At 39.5% G+C, this 21,741-nt stretch overlaps 1 long non-coding RNA gene across 1 annotated transcript in view; it reads left to right on the top strand.

The window, feature by feature from the left end:
- The window catches only part of LOC118006752, a 32,524-nt gene that overhangs the window by 9,343 nt on the left and 1,440 nt on the right, over positions 1–21,741 (top strand). Inside the window, exon 3 of the long non-coding RNA XR_004678178.1 lies at positions 17,167–17,367. This is a non-coding gene — a long non-coding RNA (uncharacterized LOC118006752). The remainder of the gene's footprint in view (positions 1–17,166; positions 17,368–21,741) is intronic.

The raw sequence follows: 21,741 nt of genomic DNA, 5'->3' as shown, positions 1-21,741 counted from the left end.
ACCAGTTAGGAGGCTTTTCCAACAGTCTGGACAAGAGATGGTGACCTGATTTGAGATGCTAGATTCAGGAATCATGAAGGGATTAAATCAACAAGACATGGTATGGATGAGATGGGGTAATGAAAATATGGATCATAGAGCTTGGGCTCTTGGAAGATGGTATTACTACCAACCAAGACAAACAATGTGGAAGAGTAGGCTTGTGGGGCAATGGCCAAGTTCAGGAGAGGACATGTTGAGTTGGTGGCAGCTAAGAGGCATTGCATGGAGGTGGTCAACTGTGCAGATGATTCTGAAGCTCTAAGGAGAAGCTGGGTTGGTGGTAGAAATTGGAAAGTCCTCAGCACAGAGAGAGGTGAAACCACAGATGGATGAGTTCACCAGAGATGGGAGAAGAAATGGAACCCAGGAAGGAGACAGAGAAGGAAGAGTCAAGGAAGTGTGAGGGAAACTGGGAGTGCACATTGTCATGGAGCCTAGAAGGAGTTTCTAGATGGAGGAAGTGATCAGCCACACCAAGTACAGCAAAAAAGTTATGATTATACAAAGGCTGAATAAATGGCCTCCATTTGGGCAATGCCAAAGTCATAGTGACCCCAGGCTGACGTCACGCAGTATCATCCAGATGCCAACCACTTTTATTCAAATGGCTTACATTTAGGTAATTACTCACAGTCATTTTCGTATTTCCCCTCTCTCCTTCAAAGTTTAAAGTGTTTGATTTGCTGGTGTCCTGGCTGACTCTGAAATTATGGTTGCACAAGGAATGTTTTCCATATTCACTCTCTGCCCTTTCTATTTACCACTGTCACCTCAGAGTCAGCGTGGGCCAGTGCAAAGGTAGGTGCAGGCATCCACCAGTGAAAATAGGTTATCTTGTTGCAGGGTTTACCTCCCAGGGTTCTAGACCACCTTGTTTTCCTTTCTTCCCCGGATGAGGCCACCTCACTATTGTTCAGTAATGCTGGTTGTTTCTGGTGGTGATGCCCCCGCCATCGCCCCTCAGCTCACCTTTAGTGCTTGTGTCTCCATGATGCTCACACACAAACTGTTGGGTATCTGTTTTGTGCAAAGCTTTTGATGGCTCTATATCTTGGAACACAGCTATATAACAGAAATGAGGGAATGCTCAAATGCACAAAGTCCCCAGGGAAGTGGGATGGCCTGGGAACTAGAACAGAGAGAAAGTGAGGTCTAAAGAGGACTTTTCTTCTCTGATAGAGGAGGAAAGGATGGGGTGGGCAGAAACAATTTGGAGAGAACAAGAAAGGAAGCATTCACCTAATGTCCTCCATTTGTTCTAGACATAAGAATTTTTACCCTGGGGGACCATGGAGCCCTTGGGAGTTTGTGGGTAGAATTCAGAAAATCCATGGAATTGGATGGAGAAAAAAAAAAATCACATTTTTATTTTCTCTTTTTGGTGTCAATATAAATTATTTAACAAGCACATAATGCTTGCTATGTTCTAATCACTGTTCTATATCCTTTAAAATCCTCTAAAATACCCTTTAATCTTTATAACAAGTTTATGAGGCAGGTGACTACTGCTGCCTCCTTTTTACAAAAGAGGGAAATGTGTTAGTAATCTATTGCTACATAGCAAATTACCAAAACTTCCCAGCTATCCCATTTATTACTTCCCAGTTTAGGGGATCAGGAATCTGGGCATGGCTCACAGTCTCTCACAGGGCTACAGTCAAGATGTTATCCAGTTCAAGGACTCATCTGAAGATTTGACTGGGGAAGGATCTGCTTCCAAGCTCATATACGTGGTTGTTGGATTTAGTTCCTTCAGGGCTGTTGGACTGTGGGCCTCTGTCCCTTGCTGGCTATTGGCTGGCTGCCACCCTCAGTTACTGGCCACATGAGCTTCTCCAACATGTCAACTCTCTTCATCAAAGCCAGAGGGAGCGAGCGAGAGAGAGTTTTCCAGCAAGATAAAAGTCATGGAAGTGATAATCCCCTCATCATTGCTTCTATTGGTTAGAAGCAAGTTACATAAAAAGGATGGGATTATATAATCTGTGAAGAGCAGGAGGTAGTGATCATAGGGGGCCATTTTAGAGCCTGTCTACCACAGGAACAGAGGCCCAGAGGGGATTAGTACTTACCAAAGGTCACACAATTAATAGCAGTGTCAGGATTCCAAGTTAGGCAATTTCATTCCAGAATCTATGTTCCCCCTGCACTCTGCTGCTTCCTATGATGTAAATTAGGTGAACCAGTGCATACACAGAATTTTCTGTAAGGTCACACTAGAAACCATGGATAAAAGTTTCCTGAGAGAAGGACAAAGAGTGAATAGGATATTAATTCTTTATCAGATATATGACATGCAAGTATTTTCTCCCAGTCAGTAGATGGCTTTTTCGTTTTGCTGGTGGTCTCCTTTGCTGTGCAGAAGCTTTTTGGGTGATGTAGTCCAGCTTGTTTATTTTTGCTTGTGTTGCCTTTGCTTTTGGTGTCAAATTTAAACTACATGCGTGTAGTTCAGTATTTTATCTAGTCTAACACTCTTGATTTCTTTTTCTTTTTCTTTTTTTAGAGAGAAAGAGAGAGAAAGCCTGAACGGGAGGGAGGGGCAGAGGGGGAGAGAGAGAGCAAAAATCTTAAGGAGGCATCACATCCAGTGTGGAGCCTGATGTGGGACTTGATCTCACGACCCTGAGATCAGACCCATCAGATCATGACCTGAGCCAAAATGAAAAGTCAGACGCTTAACCAACTGAGCCACCCAGGCACCCCTAACACTCTTGACTTCTAATTAGAATATCTGTTTACACTCAGTGGAATCAATGGTGTATTTTGGTTTAGTTCTATTATCTTAATATTTGTTTTCTATTTCACTTAGCTGTTGTGTGGTTTTAATTTTTTTTTTTAAGATTTTATTTATTTGAGAGAGAGAATGAGAGAGAAAGAGCACAAGAGGGGGGAGCGGGAGAGGGAGAAGCAGACTCCCTGCCGAGCAGGGAGCCCAATGCGGGACTCGATCCTGGGACTCCAGGATCATGACCTGAGCCGAAGGCAGTCGCTTAACCAACTGAGCCACCCAGGCGCCCGTGTGGTTTTAATTTTTTAACATTAAACCATAGTATAGCTTTGTGGATAAAAGCACTGGTTCTGGAGTCAGGCTGTGTGTGAGCATTTCCTAGTTCCACTACTTACTAGGTGTAACCTAGGCATGTTTCTGAACCTTTATAAATTCCATTTTCTTAACTGTAAAATGGGAAGATAATAGCAATCATAGCAATTTGGGCTGTTGTGAGAATTAGTTTTTAAAAATCACAGGCAAAAAATAGTAGTACTGTTTATACAATATGCTTTGTGTCCATCTTAACCACTGTTTTATTAACAATAAAAATGATTTCTAAAGCTAATATATTTCCATATCTGACCAAAAAAGTAGGAGCTGCATCTGCTACTTCCTGCCACCTTTCAAATCAATGTTTTCCAATAATTTCGCTTGACATTTGTATGTGTTTGACAAGGAAATTTTTGTGCATGACTTTTTCTTGTCTCTTACATTATCTTCTTGGATTCTGTAGTGTGGGTTTTTGATGCCCTGCCCTATATCCACTTGGCCCTCATGAGTTTAGCAATAACCACAATAGATATTTTCCCTGGAAGCTTTTCCACCTCAAGAGCCTGGATCTCTTTCTTCTGCCTGAGAGCTTTCTCAAGCACCCTGGGAGCTTGCTCAGCTGCTGGGAGGAGCATCCCTGAAGTGCAGGGAAGGACAGTCAGTAGATAAATGGCCTAGCACCCCCTGTCCTCTGCTAGTGTGATTCTGAGGCATTTTTCTCCCGATTGTTTAGAGTCCTGGTGAGCTTGTCCAATTTCGCAGAGCAACCCGCTCACTAGTGCACTCCTCTTGGCTTTCCTTCCAGCCTTGTCTCACTGGCCCGCTTTTCTCACTTGTGTTTTCTGGGCTCGTCTTCCAAATAAATACGTGCACTCAGAGTTCTTCTCAAATGTACTTTCTGTACATATTGAGATTATCATATGCTTTTTCTCCTTTGTGTCTTACAGTGTGGTGGTTTTCAATAATTTGTTTTCAAAAGTTAATCAACATTGCATTCTGAAAACAAAGTTAATACAGTTGTGATATACCATTAGATAGAATAGGCAAGATGAGATAAGATGGATAGATAGAAAGATGGATGGTTAGATGTAAAGATAGATAGATATAGATAGATAGATAGATAGATGATAGATAGATAGATAGATAGATAGAAAGAAAGTAAGGGACTCTATTTGCTAACATGGTATAATATAATTTTCATTTCTTATAATGTCCTTACCAGGTTTGGGCATCAAAGTTATGCAGTCTTTATAAAATGAGGCGGGGAGTATACCATCTTTTTCTGCTCTCTGGAAGAATTTGTAGGAATTTTTATTTCTTCCTTAAATGTTTAGAATTCCTCATGAAAGTCATCTGGATCTATAGCTTTCTTTATGGGATGGTTTTTATTCTATTCAATTACTTTATTTTTTAAAAGATTTTATTTTACTTATTTATTTGAGAGAGAGCGAGAGCAAGAGAGAGAGTATGAGCAGGAGGAGGGGCAGAGGGAGAGGAAGAAGCAGACTCCCTGATGAGCAGGGAGGCTGATGCAGGGCTCAATGCGGGGCTCCATCTCAGGACCCTGGGATCACGACCTGAGCCAAAGACTGACACTTAACTGACTGAGCCATCCCAGCGCCCCTCAATTATTTAATAAATAGATCTGTTCAGATTTTCTGTTTCTTCATGGAGCAGTTTTGGCAAATTGTGTTTTCTAGGTATTAGTAAATTTCATCCAAGTTGTCAAATATATTGTCATAAAGTAGTTCATAGTATCTTCATATGAAATTTGTAATCTCTATGGGATACTTTTTCTGTTCTCTTTCCCTTCTAAAGATTTATTCCTATTTTAAATTTCTTATTTCATATCAGTAGTATTTTGAACATGAAAAGAGGCAAACATTAGCTTATTGTGTCCTATTTAATCATAAATTCAATTTAAAAATACTCTGAATTTGGGCAGAAAAAAATTGAAAAATTTCTCAAAGAGATTGTCTTTCATGGATATAAAATCACCTCTGATGACTTTTTTTGTTAAAGGTTTTATTTATTTATTTGTCAGAGAGAGAGAGAGAGAGAACACAAGCAGGGGGAGCCACAGGCAGAGGGAGAAGCAGGCTCCCCGCTGAGCAAGGAGCCTGATGCGGGGCTCATCCCAGGACCCGGGGATCATGACCTGAGCCAAAGGCAGATGCTTAACCAACTGAGCCACTAGGCGTCCCACCTCTGATGGCTTTTGAAGTGAAATTTTCTGAAGCTCTCATTCTGTACTCCTCCCCCCCCCCCCCCCCCCCGCCCATCTTGCATCGGAGAGAGAATCACAAGCCGACTCTTCTTTGGAACCAGAATTTATATCTGGTTTAATTTTCTTTCTATTACGCTCACCAAACCTCCCTACTGTGTCCAGGTTCAATCCCTCCATTACCAGCAAAAACCATCTTAGTTTACCAGAACTACTCCAGCCTTGTATTACTTAAATGGGAACAAAAATCACAACTCAGAGTTGCAGTAGAACTTAGACATAACACATTAGAAGGGACAAGCACAGCATTTGCTTCACAGTTGTACCATATGTGAGAGCTACCATTATTGCTTTCTATGCTTGATGTGCCAACGTGCACGAGGATGGCAGCCCATAATGAGATGGGTGATTTTTCATACACCTCGGTAAATCTCTCACTGTGGTCAATAACTGGCATGTAATAGATCCAAATAGTATTTTTTATTTGAGAGTCTGACTTGAAGTCCCGATCTTCCAGTACAAATCTTATCCCTTAGATCCCTGGAACCACTATAAAGTTTCACAGTTTGATAAAGGCAGCATAGTTCTTTCCTGTAGTATGTAAGAGGGTATGGTCAAGTGATGAGTCACGAATGCCTCACCACCACTGAGTACAGTGCCTAACACACAGGTAGTTAATAGTTTTTAGTGATTGCATATTGAGGAGAGGTAGAGGAGAAGAAAACTCCCCTACAGAATCTGAACTCTTTTCACGTACATGCTTTACTAGCACTATGCCCGGCATATAAGGATGTTCAATGTGTTTAAAATAAAGTATTACTTTTGTATTTTATAAAGAGCGCATACAAATCAACAAGTAAAGATGGGCAGGCTAAAAGACAAACAGAAAAGAAAAACAAAATTTACAAAATGCATTTTTGAATATTCAACATAACTAGTATTCAAAAACTACAAACTTACATAAGAGGATATCTACCCACATACAAATAAACTCAACTAGGCAAAGAAATAGCTTAAAGATTTTCTGCAGAATTGGTGAGGGTGCAGAGAATAAGATGCCCTTATAAAATGCCGGTGGAATGGCACGTGGGCACAATGTTTCTGGGTAAGACAACTGGGAAATGCATATCAAAAACTTTAAAACTAAACAATACTCTTTGACACAACATCTCCTTTCTTAGGAAATTATTGCAAAGAAATTACTAGATAATTTTATGGGAATGTAGATACAAAAAAATTGTTACTTATATAAATAAAAATAAAGGCATTGGAGAAAAAATGCCAACAAGTTAAGGAAACTTTTATATCTTAATTCTGATGTATATTAGTGGGTTTTATTTCAAACACTCAAAAACCAGTGAGTAAAAGAGAATAATTGTTATGATCACCAGGTGGCAATGTGGCTCTTTGTTTCAAATGGAACATTTTCCCATTTGCTCCAGGTTTGCTCTATAGAAGTTCACAACTTTCTTGGCAAATGCATTCAGGTTTCTATTATCAGAGTCCTGGAATCAAAACTGAGAGTTGCAGGGGAATTCAAAAAACTTACCTAGTTCTGACTCCTCACATCCTTTCCATGCCTGACTAGAGTGTTATCCACTAGGGTTAACCTCTGCATGTTAAAACACCTCCTACCAAAGCTGCCTTTGGAGATGTTAGGGAACTCTACTTAAAAGTACTTAAGGGGTGCCTGGTTGGCTCAGTCGGTGGAGCATACGGTTCTTGATCTCAGGCTTGTGAGTTCAACCCCCATGTTGGGTAGAGATTACTTAAAAACAAAACATTAAAAAAAAGTTCTTTAAACAAAAATTTACTCCCATTCACCCCAACTGATTGCTCTCTGGTGCCACATAGAGCATGTCTCCTCTCCCCTCCAGAGCTCAAAAATAGGTAAAGATAACTAGCACTGTTTTCCCATATTTAATCTTACTATCTTCTCCAGTTTTCTGTTGTTGTACCATTTGCTGCTTTGTTTTAGTTTTCTCTTTGTATTTTGCTGCCATTCCCACATTTTCCAAGCAACCATGTAGCTAGTGCTTGCAGCCCGGGGCTTTGTGATCCCGACACTGCTTCCTAGTTGCATGTACTTGGGCGAGTTACTTATACACTCCGAGTTTCAAATTTTCAACACTGAGTGAGGAAAATAGTAGACTCTATGACCTCGTTAAGTGGTGGTGAGGATTGAATAAGACAGTGTGAAAAGCAAATGGCACCATTCCTGGCACATAAGAGGCATTCTGTTTGTGTGAACTAGAACTAAACTTCTATTTTATGTAAAATAATACTCAGTTCATAAGTCACTGTGGGAATCTAATCAGAATGTTAGTAAACTGGCTCACACAGTGGCTCACACTCAGGAAGCATTGCAGAGGTGAGCCACTGTGCAGGGGTGCCTAAGGCCTCAGTCACTCAAGACTTTTGAACACATAAATGAGGGAAAGAGTGGTAGTTTGGGTTTTTTTGTTTGTCTTTTGTGAGACTTTAAGATTTTTTTTTAATTTTTTATTTATTTGACAGAGACAGAGATAGTGAGAGCAGGAACACAAGCAGCGGGAGGGGGAGAGGGAGAAGCAGGCCTCCCCCCCGAGGAGGGAGCCCGATGCGGGACTCGATCCCAGGACCCTGGGATCATGACCTGAGCCGAAGGCAGACGCTTAACGACTGAGCCACCCAGGCGCCCTTTTGTGAGACTTTATTTTTTTAGAGTAGTTCTATGTTCAAAGCAAAATTTAGAGGAAGGTAGAGAAATTTCTCCCTGTTCCCACACATGCAAAGCCTCCCCCATTTTCAACATTCCCTGCCAGTGGGGTACATTTGTATCAACTGATGAACTGACACTGAATGTCATAATCACCCAAGTTTACTTCTTCTCCTCCACTCCCATCCCCAACTAGATACACTTTAGGTAGAACCCAAAGCCAGCAGGAAAGTTTGTCTCACCAAAAAAGTTGAGCCAAAAGAAAATGGTCTTTGGTGTCCCCAGGCTACATTTTTTGGTGTTACATACTTTTTCTACTTCATAGTTATCTGAGACTGCCTTCCATTTTCAGGGAGTTGTTTTCCTATATTCGCTCCCAAGTTCCCTATCTAAACCCACACTTAGATCTTCCATTCCATTTAAAGTCCTTTAATCTGTAATGATTTTTAGGGTAGTTGTCATGAGAGAGATTCCTAATCTTTTATAAAAGTATCCCTTCAACACAAGATTTATTTAACTGATTTGGGAGAATATTACTGATGTCTGCTCATTGGGAGCTGGGAAATAGGACAACTTCCCCACATTTAAAAAAAAACTTATTTATTTATTTGAGAGAGAGAGAGCACGAGGGCAGGAGGGACAGAAGGAGAGGGAGAGAGAGAATCTTAAGCAGGTGACATGCCCAGCACGGAGCCCTGCCAGGCTCCATCTCACACCCTGAGATCGTGACCTGAGCTGAAGTAGAGTCAGATTCTCACCCGACAGAGCCACCCAGGTGCCCCAGCAACTTCCCCGCATTTTAAGATTATTGTCCTGGTATAAATGATGCCAAAGCATAAGACTTAATTCTATCTACTCATATCGCATATCTTACATTTCTCAAGTTTAGTATCCCAGATTGTCACTCTCTTGCCTGAACTGTTCTATATGCCAGGGAGAGTTGAACCAATAAACTAAAGATGACTCTTCACCCACTCTAGTTCTATTATATTGGTGGCCAAAGGATCAGATTTCTCTAGAACCTTACTTGTCTCATTGGAAAACTCCCCAGTGGACATGGGACAGAGTCAAAGCTGCAGAAGGGCTCCCCTTCTGGAGTAGTTTTTCTGAACCCAGGACCACAGCTCTGAGAACATTCAGAGACAGGAGTCTGAACAGAAATTGGAGAGTAGCATTCAGGAAGGATCTGAATATCAATTTCAAATGGGGAGGGGAAGAATGGAATAGAAAAAATGCGAAAATGTATACAATACATAAGGAAAGAAGTTACCATAATCAACAAAGTGAAAAGGCAACCTATGGGGGGTGCCTGGGTGGCTCAGTTGGTTGGGCAACTGCCTTCGGCTCAGGTCATGATCCTGGAGTCCCCGGATCGAGTCCTGCATCGGGCTCCCTGCTCAGCAGGGAGTCTGCTTCTCCCTCTGACCCTCCCCCTTCTCATGTGCTCTCTCTCTCATTCTCTCTCTCAAATAAATAAATAAAATTAAAAAAAAAAAGGCAACCTATGGGATGGGGCAATATTTGCAAACCATATATCTGATAAGGAGTTAATTTCCAAAATATATAAGGAACTCCTAGAACTCAAAGGCAAAAAAAAAAAAAAGCACAGATAATCTGATTTAAAAATGGGCAAAGGAACTGAGTAGACATTTTTCCCAAGAAAATATACAAATGGCAACAGATACATGAACAGTGGCTCAACATCACTCATTATCAGGGAAATGCAAATCACAATCACAATGAGCTATCATGTCACACCTGGCAGAATGGCTGTCATCAAAAGGACAAGAAATGACAAGTGCTGACAAAGGAAACCCTGGCGCGCTGTTGGTGGGAATGCGAACGAGGGCAGCCACTGTGGAAGACAGTATGAAGTTTCCGCAACAAATTTTAAAAATATTTATTGAACGGGCGCCTGGGTGGCTCAGTCGTTAAGCGTCTGCCTTCGGCTCAGGTCATGATCCCGGGGTCCTGGGATCGAGCCCCGCATCGGGCTCCCTGCTCAGCGGGAAGTCTGCTTCTCCCTCTCCCACTCCCCCTGCTTGTGTTCCCTCTCTCGCCGTGTCTCTCTCTGTCAAACAAATAAATAAAATCTTTAAAAAAGAAATATTTCTTGAAATTAAAAAAATTAAAAATAGAACTATCAGCCATCCTACTTCTGGGTATTTATCTGAAGAAAATGAAATCACTATCTTACAGAAATATCTGCAACCTCATATTCACGCAATGTTATTCACAACAACCAAGACATGGAAACGACCTAAGTGTTCATCAATATATGAATGGGTAAAGAAAATGTGATGATTCAGAGAGTGGTATTAAATATATTGAAGGAAAGGAACAGACTCAGCAGTTTTATCAAAACAGTCTACACTTAAACATGGAAGTGTTATTTTGTATAGCAATTCATGAATTTTCCTTATTTGTGGTCTGTTGCTTTAGAATATTGTGATTTCTCATTTCTTTATTGTTAATACAATTGCTTTTCTATGAAAAAAAAGAAAATGTGATTATATACACACACACATGCACACACAGATACAATGGAATATTATTCAGTCATTAAAAAAAAAAGAAAATTCTGCCATATTCAACAACAAGGATGGACCTTGAGGGCATTATGCTAAGTGAAATAAGTCAGACAGAGAAAGAAAAATATGCTCTCACTTATATGTGGAGTCTAAAAAAGCTGAACTCCTAGAAACAAAGAGTAGATTGGTGATTGCCGAGGGCTTGGGAGTACTGGAAATGGGAGGCATTGATCAAAGGGTACAAACTTCCAGTCATAAGAGGAATAAGTTCTGGAGATCTAATGTACAGCATGGTGACTATAGTTAACAATAGTGTGTTGTATACTTGAAAGCTGCTGAGAGAATAGATCTTAAATGTTCTCACCCTTAACAACAACAATAACAAAATGGTAATTATGTGAGGTAAAGGAAGGGTTAACTGACCTTATTGTGGTAATCATTTCTCATTATATACATGCATCAAACCATCACATTGTGCTTCTAAACACATATTGTTATATGTCAATTATATCTCAACAAAGCTGATGGAGAAAAAAGTTACCTTTTCACAGGAATTAGGAATAAAATACAGATAGGGGCACCTGGGTGGCTCAGTCGGTTAAGCGGCTGCCTTTGGCTCAGGTCATGATCCCAGGGTCCTGGGATCGAGCCCCGCGTCGGGCTCCCTGCTCAGCAGAGAGCCTGCTTCTCCCTCTGCCTCTGCCTGCCGCTCTGCCTCCTTGTGCTCTCTCTCTGTCAAATAAATAAATTTAAAAAACAATCTTAAAAAAAAAAGAATAAAATACAGATAGTAAATGTGGATGGTACAAAGGAAACCTAAGACAAAGCATCCAAATGTTGTGTACAAGTATAGGAAGATCTAAAAATCTAAATATTGTGCCAGAAATAAATGCTCAATTACATCACAATGAATGATTTAGTAATATAAAAGTTAGTACTGGGCGCCTCGCTGGCTCAGTCACTGAAGCATGCAACTCTTGATCTCAGGGTTGTAAGTTCAAGCTGAACATTGGGTGTAGAGATTACTAAAAAAATAAAAACCTTAAAAAAAGTCATGTATATTGTGATTTTTATAACAAACAGTAAAGAGTTAACTTCTTGGCATGCATACAGACATAATCTCTAATGCCTGCTTATATTGTTTTTATGTTTTATAATATTATAAGTTGCCACATATTCCAAAATTTTGAACAGCTTTTTTCAATACTTTTTTTCCATGCAAATGACTTCCTTTGAAATGAAGTAATTTTATTCATGCGGATGGTGTGCAGGTTTAACTAAAGAGGCTGAGAATTATTGGTGTTATCTCTCACTCTTCTTGCTATGGCAATTTATATAAATTCTGACCTTTTTCTTATAAATCAATATCCACTCTATCACCTCATCACAAATGATAAATTCTTGACCTAATGATTCTTTCAGGATGAACTGCCCCACTTTTCTCCATGCTTCAATATTAGAAACATAGTTCATAATCTCATATTTTGCTTCTGGGATTTTTCAACTATATGATCACCCATACTCTTGTTAAATCTGGTGGTCTTCAGAAAAGAGTGGAGCTGAGAGGGGGATCCTGGGATGCTGACATTGATCTGTGTTTTGACTTGATTTGTATCTATATGAGATACAAATTATGGTTTATATACAGATATATACAGTATATTAGTTAATTATACTGTGCATTTATTATATGCCTTTTCTGCATGGTTAACAAAAAAAGATTTTTAAAAAGTAGTTAGATAAGGGGCGCCTGGGTGGCTCGGTTGAGTGTCTGACTCTTGGTTTTGGCTCAAGTCATGATCTCAGGGTGGTGAGATGGAGCCTGGCATAGGGCTCCCTGCTCAATGTAGGGTCGCTTGTACCTTTCCCTCCCTCCCTGCCCCTCCCCCGCTTGTGTGTGAGCTCTCTCTCTAAAATAAAATATTTTTTAAAGTAGCTAATTAATTCATATTTCTAACAATTTTTATGAAAATTATCTTGTGTTTCATATGTAGACCGTTATATTATCGCTATATAATGACAATTGCATTTCTGATTTTCCTGATCTTTGTCTTTACTTCTCCAGTAGAACAGGCTTTGACCTCTACTATAAATGTCAAATAAAAAAATAATAGTATAAATCCTTTCCCTTATATTTCTCTCCTAATAAAAGCTTTCATCATTCCCCTATTTTGAATAACGTTGATTCATAAGTTTTTCTGTAGATACCATTATCAGATTAAGGAGGTTCTCTTCCATTTCCAATGATTAAAAGTTATTTTTTGGTTTCCTGTTTAATTAGAATGGATGCTGAATTTACTAAACACTTTTTCTATATTTATTGAGATGTTCGTGTATTTTGTTCTTCTTTAATTGGTTAATGGAATGAGAACCTTTTATACATTTTCTGATGGAAAAATCATCTAATGACTGCTGGATTCATTGTGCCAATATTTTAAGTTCTTATATCCACATTCACGGGTAAAAAGATGCTCTAATGTGCCTTTCTTATCCTGTCTTCATCTGACTTTGTTATCAAATTAAATTAGCTTCACAGAATAAATTGGGATGTAGTTCCCTCTATTTTGATATTCAGAGATTTTCAGGAGGGTTGGAATTGTTGGAGAATTGCCTATAAAACTGTCTTTACTTGGTGTTTCTTATAAGGGAAAATAGTAATTATTTTTGCAATTGCTTTAATTATTATGGGATTATTTAGATTTTTTTTATTTTTTATATATTTTAGTAGGTTATATTTTCCTAGAAACATCGATTTCATCTAAGCTGTCAAATGATAGATATAAAATCATTTCATGGTATTCTCTTATTATGTTTTAATCTATACTAGATTGGTACTTATGTGCTTATTTTAATTCTCTTTTCCAAGAACCATCTTTTGACTTTCTTGGTTCTTTCCATTTTACCTTTGTTTTCCAATTTAACTATTCTACTTGTAGTTAGTGCCTTCCCACTATTTTATCTGGCGTAATTTTGTTGCATATTTCTTACCTTCTTTATTTGGACTCGCTATTATCCTGCAGTCTCCATTCTTAATATAAGAACCTATATGTATAAATCAAAATATACAAAACCAAAAATTTTTGGTACATGGTTTATTCACTATCATCAATTTGTTAATATTTTAATTACTATGACTTTTTCTTTGGCCCATGGGTTACTTGTAAATGTACTTTAATTTGAAAATATATTAGAGATTAAACCCATCTTTTTTGTTCTAACTTCTAATTGTGTTGTGGCCAATAAGCATGATCTGTAATGGCGCCTGTTCTTTGAAATGCGTGAAGACGAGTTTATGACCTAGTTAGTACAGAAGCAATTTTTACAGATGTGCCATATAGCCTTTCTTTGTGCTGGGTACAAGGTATGTCCCTATGTCTAGTTAGACCAAGATGAGATTGTGTACTTCCAATCTTCTTGGCTTGTCAATAATTAGAAGACATGCTTGAGTGTTCCATTTTGATGGTGGATCTTTCTGTTTCTCAGTGGTTCTATTATTTTGCTCATCATCAACTTTAGAGCTATTTTATTAGGTACGTATATGTTTAGAAGTGCCGTAACTTCTAAAGAAATGGAATTTTTTGCCATTATATACTTAGCCTCCTCTGCCTAATGATGTGTTTCATCTTAAAATCTTTTTTACAGTATAATATAGTCACACCAGTTTTTTTGTTTAGGCTAGTTTTTTTGCTGACACATACCTTTCCATCCTTCCATTTTCAAGCTATGTCCATATGTTTTGGGTGTCATTATGGTAAATAGCATAAAGTTCAAGGTTTTAAAAATCTAATCTGACTATTCATGTCTTATTAATTAATTTTAATACATTGGCCTTTTGGTATCTTTTAAATATTTGGTGTTTTTACCATTTAACCATTTTATATTTATTGCTGTGAGTACACTTTTTTTTATTGTATTAGTTTATTAGTTTATTCTCTTACTCCACTTCTCTCTCTTTCTGATTTGTAATTTATATACTCTAATTTTGACTGGTTATCCTTGAAATCTTGGCATGCATTCTTAAGATATTTAATTTAAAGCCATTATTTGGCATTTTCCCCTTCCCTTCCATTCTGTAGATTTAGTCTCTTGTACTTAGATGTTACTACCGCTGTTATATACAGAGCTTTCAGTTAGATATTTCTACATATTTACCAGTTTATTGTTTTTGTAGACCATACATCCTTCTAGGATAATTTCCCTTTTCCTTACAGTGCAATTTTCACATTGTTCTTTGGATTTAGAGAATTCCACCTCTCCTAAAACCCTTTTACATTCCTAATCAGAATACTTTTAAAATATTCTAAGTTCACCAATTATCTTAGTAGTGTCAAAACCAATGGGCATTTTCTTTATATATTGCTTAATCTGTATTAGATATTTGACATTTCTACCTCCTTAAAGATCAATCCATCATGAGCTTTTGTGTATCAGCTCTCACTTGATTTTCATCTATCATTTTTAGTCACTTTTTGTTTAATATAATGCTTCTGGAACTCTACATGTTCCAAAAAAGTCAGGTTTCACATAGCTCTGGCCTAGGCTCTCTTTTCTTTTCATGTAACGAACACTTAAGTATATGTAGTTCCTGTTGAAATTTTTAAAATATAATATATAAAATATAACATATTATTCTTAGTCTAGATCTCTTTGATAAGATCCACACATATATCTTAAGTATGTCCTGAACATCTCCAATCAGATTAGTAAAAGCCACCACAGATTCAAAATTTCCACAACTGAACTTATTTTCCACCAAACTCTGCTTTTATTCCTCATCTCAGCGTATCATACCTTTACCCAGCTAACTAAATAATCCAGAATCTTAGGATTTATTCTACATGCCCTCTTATCTCTCCAGTCCAGGGTGATAAACCAACAAGTTATCTCCAGTCATACACTGTCTCTCCCTCCCCATTCCCACTGCCCCGACCTCCTTCCGGGATGACAGCATACTCTCCTCACTGACTGACCTCTGGCCACACTGGCCACCCCATAACTGTAACTTCCATGCTGCACCCCAGGTATTCTCTAAAAACATAAGCTTTTCAATGGCTCCTACCACCTAACAGAAATGAAGTTTGGCTTGATCTCTTAATAATTGACATGTTACCTTAATTAGTTACCAATTAGGTGTGCTATAGGTGCGCTATAATTTAAAAATTATAGTTTACTTACCTTCCAGATTTAAGCACCTCTTGACAACCTGGGTGCCCTGGCAGTGCTGGCCCTCTAATTCCTCCATGGCAACATTAGGCTGGACAGATGAGCAGTTGCCCAAATTTCACTGAGCTTGTATGTCACTTAATAAGTGGTCTCTGATTTAAAGACTAAAACCAGAGCTCTGTGACTTAGAAAACAGAGTACTTGGTACTATGGAAGCTACCTAACTTTCTGTCTTTACTGCTCACACGGTTTCACGTGCTTTCTTTCAACTCTGCCTAAAGGTACCAAGAACTTTTTGTTCAAACACGCCACGATATAGGATACATCAGTACCTTCAGACTTGCTGCTGATTTTGCCTAGAATGTCCCTCCCTCTTGTCTCCATCTAGTTAATTACTATTCCATTTTAAAAATTCAAGTCAAGGGGCACCTGGGTGGCTCAGTTAAGCGTCTGCCTTTGGCTCAGGTCATGATCCCAGGGTCCTTGGAACTCAGTATTATGACCCACCCAGATAATCCAAGATGATCTTTTCTCATCTCAAAGTCCCTAATTTAATGACATCAATAAAGTTCTGTTCCTCAAATAAATGCACATTCACAGGTTCTGGGAATTAGGAAGTGGGCATATCTTTTCAGGCCACCATTCAAATTAGTCCCTTTTAAGTGTGACAAAATGAGAAGTTATGGTTCATTTACCTTAGCTTCCCATAAATTTAAAATAATTTAGTACTAAACATGAAAAAAGAAAAAAAAAAATAAGAGTGATCTACCACCCTGATGTCCACAAATCATTCTTTGACCAATTGCTGTTCAATTCCTAGAACACAAATATCTTCCTTTTTAGAGTAAATATCAATTATTACACACAACACAAACATTTGCTATGTACAATGAAACAGAAACATTCATATTGGATTTTTTTTCTAACAACAACAACAACAAAATTTTAAATATGTTTTCTGAGGTGCAAATCTTGCATAAAGGCAAATAGAAGTATATAGGACTCCAGTAGGGGAAATTCTAAAGTCAATGATAGAAATTCAGAAGTTCATAATAAATATATTATTCATATTGTTGTTATGAAATTTGTTGTTGAAATGAAAAATTATGAAAACTATTTTTTTTATGAAAACATCTGTTTTTTTCTCTCTACATTTGTCTGTGTCTTCATTTCATTAACACTGAGTTCCAACCACTGCTAAACTTTTATTGTACGGTCATATTATAATTTGGGAGTTTTTTGTTAATGTCACTAAGACAAATCTGAGAGGGAAAACTTGATTATTAAAATAATTTTAAGAAAAATATATAAATAGAATATGAGGATAATAGTTATTTGAATTAGCTTTTTATGTTATTTCCTAATTTCTCCTTAGACAGTTTAGCTGTTGTGATATTGTGATTTATAAAAAATATATGTATTTGGTCATTCAGACAACCAAAATCTATTTGTTCATTGTCCACAGTTCCTGGCTCTCAGCTCCTTGGAATTTCCTGAAGTGATAAGAGCAATGAGGGCATCTTTTGTCATCATATTTGGTCTCTTGCCTTCAGTTCCTGAAATTGCTTCAGAGCCATAAAGGTGAAATGGGGGGTCTTGTTATTCATAACAAGCTCCTTTCCACCACAACTGGATTTACGTTAGTGAGGTGACTTGTGGAAGGCAGGTAAGGATGGGGCTGGTTGCCCCATGGCTGGACAGGGAAACCAACCATGAATATAGGAGTGGAACTTTCAGTCCCCACCCCTGATTTCCAGGGAGGGGAGAAAGGCTGGAGGTTGAATCAGTCACCAACGGCCAATGATTTAATCAATCATGCCTATGTGATGAAATCTTCATAAAAACCTAAAAGGAGGGTGTTCAGAGTTTCCATGTGCCACAGTGCCAGGCCCCAAGCTCCACAGGGATAGAAGCTCCTTTGTTCAGGACCTCACGCTATGTATCTCTCCATCTGGCTATTGATTCATATCCTTCAATATCCCTTGTAATAAATCAGTAATCTAGTAAATAAACAGGTTTCTCTGAGTTCCGAGAGGTGCTCTAGCAAATTAATGGAAGGCAAGGAGGAGGTTGTGGGAACCTCTGATTTATGGCCAGTCCGAAGTAGAGGTAACAACCCGGACTTGACGTTGGTGCCCTGAGTTGGAGAGGAGTTGTTGGGTCCTCCAATTTGTAGCCATAGGTCAGAAGCGCAGGTAACTGGGGTTTGCGCCTGGCCTGTGATGTGGAGAGCAGTCCTGTGGGACTGAACCCTTCACCTGCGGGATCTGATGTTCTCTTTCCAGGTGGAGAGTGTCAGAACCGAATTCGCAGACACCCTGCTGGTGTCTTTGCCTCTTGGTGCTCTCCTGCGGGTGCCCTGGGAATGTTTCCTTGGGTGTTTGGGTGAAACCAATCCAGCAGACTTGCCCCACCCGTATCTGTATATAAAAGAGAGAGCTAACGATCCTCCTCCATTTTTAGGTAACATAGAAGCACTGAGTACTTCCTGCAAGTCGGGGTCTGTAAATATTTTAGATACGGTGTCTTGCTTAATCTCAGCGGCACCACAGAGATAAGCATGACCTCCCGTTTTACAAATGAGGGCAGTGAGACTCTGAGACAGCTGTTTTCAACAGAACATGCTGGTGGCGCCACATGGATTTCAGTGTGCTTGTCCGGAAGTTCACACATGTAAACAATTCACTGTATAATGGTAGCTGTCCAACTTTAAATATATATAAAAACTTTTTGGATGTTGACAAGTAATGTCAACATTACTTGCTAACCTGCTAACACAAACTTTTTTTAAAAAAGATTTTATTTGAGACAGTGAGCGAGAGAGAGAGAGAGAGCATGAGTGGTGTGGGGGCAAAGGCAGAGGGAGAAGCAGGCTCCCCACTGAGCAGGAAGCCCGACGTGGGGGGCTCGATCCCAGGACCCTGGGATCATGACCTGAGCCAAAGGCAGACGCTTAACCGACTGAGCCACCCAGGCACCCCAAAAACTTTTTTCTAGCATGTAAATCTCTATGGGAATTGAAAAGCCTCTCATACACCTCAATCAAATTCTTTGTGTGATCTGGACAATTTAAAAGTTGCTTTGACTTTGGTAATTAAAGATTTCAAGATTTTATTATTATCATCATTTCACATCACAATCCTCTTTCCATTCTCTCTTTAGCAAGAATCATGTAAAGGCCTGATGAAAATTTTATCTTACTGAAAGGTTTTTAAATTTTTTTCACACTTAAAAATGTAGAAAGCAACTTCTGTAAAGGATTAAAACTTAAAAGTGGAAACACTTTGTGTTTGATTAAATAATGGTGAATAAGTTATGAAATAACTTCTAGGGGCGTCTGGGTGGCTCAGTCAGTTAAGCATCTGTCTTCGGCTCAGGTATTGAACTCGGTGTCCTGGAATCAAGCCCCGCATCAGGCTCTCTGATCATCGGGGAGCCTGCTTCTCCCTCTGTGCTCTGTCTCTCAAATAAATAAATAAGAATCTTAAAAAAAAAAAAAAAAGAAAAAGAATTTCTAAAGGGAGATTAATATAGAAGAGGTACGACTTTTATACTTGTTTGAGGCCCTCCGTGAATTTAGTGCCAATGTTACTACTTTAACTGGTGATTTAAGGATCCAACCCCATTAGGCCTTTAGTATTTTTGCATTATTGGCCATATATTATAGTTACCATTATTGAGAGGCTACTATGAGTCAGGCACTGGCCAAATTTTTTACTTTTTGATCTCATTTAATCCTCTCCACACTCAGAAGTAACTGTCATCACCATTTTACAGATGAAGAAACTGGGACTCGTTAGTAATAGATCACATGTATTGAGCATTTGCTGTATTTTACCATTTCTCCTTGTGGCTGTGACCACATTTAATCCTTGTAACAAACCTATGAGGTAGCTAGAGTTACTTCTATGCCTATTTTACAGATGAGGGAATTAAGACTCAAAGAGTTTGTTGACTTGTCCACAATCAGAGAGCCAATGCATACTGAAGCCAAGATTCTTCAGGCCCTTGCTCTCCTGGCAAAGGAGGGAGGGAGGATGACAGCCACCATGTAATGCAAAGTGTGAATTTCCCACCCAGGCAAGATGGTGGGGTGAGGTAAGTCATGACAGCGATCTTCATTCAGAATGCTCAGAAGCGGGTGCCTGGGCGGCTCAGTCAGTTACGTGACCAACTCTTCTGCTCAGGCCACGGCAGGCTCTGCACTCAGCAGGAGTCTGCTTGACATTCTCTCTCCCCCCCCCTGCCCCTCCCCACCCCATTCTCTCTAAAATAAATAAATAAATCTTTTTAAAAAAATGTTCAGAAGTTTCCCCAGGAAAAGGAAGTTGATCTCTTCAGGGTGGACCCAAGAGGGCAGAGCTAGCATCCCAAGACCTGACTTCTCTCTTAAAGGAAGAATTTTAATACAACAGCTGTCAAGGAGTGGTTTCAGTAAGAAGTGGATTCCTTTCCACCAGCATGTGGTTCTCCACGTTTAACCTGCTCACTGATCACCCAGGGAGCTTGTTTTTACAAAGCAGATACGCAAGACCTTTTCCCAGAGATTCTCAGTAAGTGTGAAGCAGGCCCCTGGGAGCCAAATTTATAAATAAATGCTCCTGGGTGAACCTGTCGCAGGTGATCTAGAACAACACTGGGAAATACTGAATAGGCCACACGTGGCAACCTTCTCATTCGAGAGGGGATTCCTTTATTATAGGGGAGGTTGGACTGGATGTTCCTAAGTTACCTTCAGAGCTGCTGAAACCAGAACCAGAAAGATAAAATGTTGAGCTGCTAGGAATGTGATAAGATGGGCTGAAAACTTCTGTGAGCTAACTACTCCACTTGGAAAAAAAAAAAAAAGCTGTATCGCCATCTGGGGGGCTGCCTAAAAATCTCTTATTTACACTCCACCCTAAAATCATAGAATGATTTTCTCATTTAATTCTGATACCTTCCACTCTACAGACCTGGAATCAGACTCAGAAAGGCTAGGGAATGCACAACACAGCCTACGCCCACATTCAGCAATTCCCAGGGTGCTGCTTCTCGTAGGCTTGAATTGCCCAAGACTAAGATTATGCTTATCAATTACAAATGTTCCAAGGTTTCTTCCAGCAAGCAATTAGGAGGTTTAAGTTCTGGGCAGCTGTCACAGTGAAACAAAGTTCCCAGATACTTCGGTACTATGCTTCTCGAAGGACAGGGCACCGCATTAAAAACGCGGAATTCTTGGCTCTGTCTTTTGCCCATAGCTATGGATCGACAATGGGACCGTGATGTTTCGCACCCTGTGGTCTCTGTCCCAAGCCCAGCTAGGTCCCACACGGAAGCCTCACATGTGTGCATCTGATTAGCAAAACCTAAATCACGTCTGAATCTCTGACTGTAGTTCAGTTAGGAAAATGTGGTGTTCACATTCATTGTAGGTTTTCACTTTCTAGCCTCTGTTACCCAGGAAGGCATATTAGGGGAAAAGAAAAGAAAAGCAAAAGTTGGGATGGATGCTGAGCAAACCAATCAGAATCTTATCACGTATATCTATCCCCCTTGACCATTCTTCCCAAACCCTCCTCCCTTACCTCTAGACTACAATCCTATATCTGGAAAGAGGTGTCCCTTCTGTCTCTGCTTCCTCTCCTCTGACTCATTCCTTAACTCACACAGTATGATCGCATCCCCCCTCATATCACTTCTTAGCACATGACCTTTTCCACCTCCTTGCTTTGTCTCCCCCCACCCCAACCCATCCCCCTTCCACTCCTATGTAGCATCTGCCAAGTTCTGCATTTAGCACCTCACTGCCTCAGTCTGTGTACTCTGCCTGGGTGGTCCTGTCCACTTGTGTGGCATATCTACCATATGCAGATAATCCCCCGAAGTGTAACTCCAGCCATAAAATTTTTCCCAAAGAACACACCCAGGTTTCCAGTTCATCCTGAGTGTCCGCCTAAAGATCACAAGCACCTCAAACTCGACATCTCTAATACAAAATTCATCACTTACTTAGAAAATTTGTTCTTCCCTCTGCATCCTCTGTGTATGTAAACTGCGC

The sequence above is a fragment of the Mirounga leonina genome, unplaced genomic scaffold (assembly GCF_011800145.1).
Source record: "Mirounga leonina isolate KUSES-001 unplaced genomic scaffold, KU_Mleo_1.0 Mir_99, whole genome shotgun sequence".
Classification (NCBI taxonomy): Eukaryota; Metazoa; Chordata; class Mammalia; order Carnivora; family Phocidae; genus Mirounga; species Mirounga leonina.
Note: the sequence above shows the minus strand (reverse complement) of the source record. Positions and strands in the feature narration are given on the sequence as shown.